Genomic DNA, 1,749 nt, shown 5'->3' with positions numbered 1-1,749 from the left:
GCCTTAGCCGGTTGAGCCACAGGTGCCGAGCCACAACACAGACTTAATTTTAAGATAAATTCAATAACATTAAGGTACAAAATATAAAATAATTATATACAAGTTTCTGCATTATAATGTTTTAAAAGAAATTATCTTTTTTTCTTTTCTTTTTTTTTTTTTACATTTTCTTTTTTTAGAGACAGAGTCTCACTTTGTTGCCCTTGGTAGAGTGCTGTGGCATCACAGCTCATAGCAACATCCAGCTCTTGGGCTTAGGTGATTCTCTTGCCTTCAGCCTCCCGAGTAGCTGGGACTACAAGCACTCGCCACAACACCCGGCTATTTTATTGTTGCAGTTTAGCAGGGACCAGGTTTGAACCCACCACCCTCGGTATATGGGGCCGGTGCCCTACTCATTGCCATACGTGCTGCCCAAAAGAAATTATCTTATCAGAAAAAAACCTCATCTTGACATAGATTTTTGGCATAACCTTAAGGAATACTGTAAGAAAGACAAGATCCTCATCTCTACACAAATGACCCCACATCTCTAGTCTCAGCCCCAGCTTCTCTCCAAAGAGTCACATTCAAACACCCAACCTCTTAACAGACTCCCTGCCGGGATGTTCTTTAGCACCTCAATTTCAGTGCATCCAAAACCAAACTCACTGTCTTCTTTCCCAAACCCACTTTTTCTTCCAATAGAAACCCACAGACTCGCTTTTGACTCTTCAATCTATTCCCACCTGCTTTCCTATCTCTGAAAACTCTCTAAATCCAGTTTGATCCTTCCTGTTTGTACCTTCTTGGTACTACTTGCAGGAAGAATTTACACCAATCTCCCAGCTGCTCTTTCTCCAGACTCTATGCTGGCAGCCCACCTTCCAAGCTGCTTGCTTCTAGGATAAACTTGTCATTTCTTTGCTCAAAATCCTTCCAGCGACATCCAGTTTGCCAAGGAGGCACATTCACATGGAACTGAGGGCTCTCCACCATCTGCTCCAGCTTTCCAGCCACGTCACCTGTCTTTCCCCCAGCTGCTGTGTCCCAGAGAAGGGACAATTCCTCTCTCTGGAAAACCCAGGAAACATGTGCATGCCCCTGTGTCTTTGGTCTTGCTGCTCCCTTCACCCTGACAGCCGTATCTTTGGATAACTTTTGCATCATATCCCATGCAAACCATCTATCTCTCCATTATAGTATTTGACACAAGAACATGTATAACCAATACGTAAACTGACTTCCTCAGTGCCTTGAACATCAGAGAGCTCTATAAATGTACCTGAAACTACATATTATCTGCAATTAGTTTAAACTCCAACCTTAGTTTCATTTTTAGTCTATCTTAATTGGATACAATACTACATTCTACACTTATGAAAAGTATGGCATACTTACAAACTCTGAAAGTTTAGACGTTATTTGCATTGCCCCGAACTCTGGAGAGGGTGTCTAAATGACCAAAGATAGACTGGCCTAGGTTATAATAATGTCTCTTGCAAACGTGAGGTTTTAACCTTCCTTTGATAGCCTCTAAGTATGTCTAACTGCCACAATATTCCTTCCATTAACAAATGAATTATGGGGTGGTGCCTATGGCTCAAAGGAGTAGGGTGCTGGCCTCATATACCGGAGGTGGCGGGTTCAAACCTGACCCAGGCCAAAAAGTGCAAAAAAACCCAAATGAATTGTGACCATTGGTAGTGCTCTGACCACTACCTAAAAGCTCAGTTCGGGGCAGCATCTGTGGCTCAAAGGAGTTAGGCA

General features: G+C 42.8%; 1 protein-coding gene across 1 annotated transcript in view; it reads right to left on the bottom strand.

Annotated features, from left to right (window-relative positions):
- MYLIP (myosin regulatory light chain interacting protein) overlaps positions 1–1,749 on the bottom strand; it is a 19,836-nt gene that overhangs the window by 7,210 nt on the left and 10,877 nt on the right. The gene's annotated exons all lie outside the window — the stretch shown is intronic.

This window comes from Otolemur garnettii, unplaced genomic scaffold (assembly GCF_000181295.1).
Source record: "Otolemur garnettii isolate 467f Iridium unplaced genomic scaffold, OtoGar3 scaffold00026, whole genome shotgun sequence".
NCBI classification, from domain to species: Eukaryota; Metazoa; Chordata; class Mammalia; order Primates; family Galagidae; genus Otolemur; species Otolemur garnettii.
This window is presented reverse-complemented; position numbering and strand designations above follow the sequence as displayed.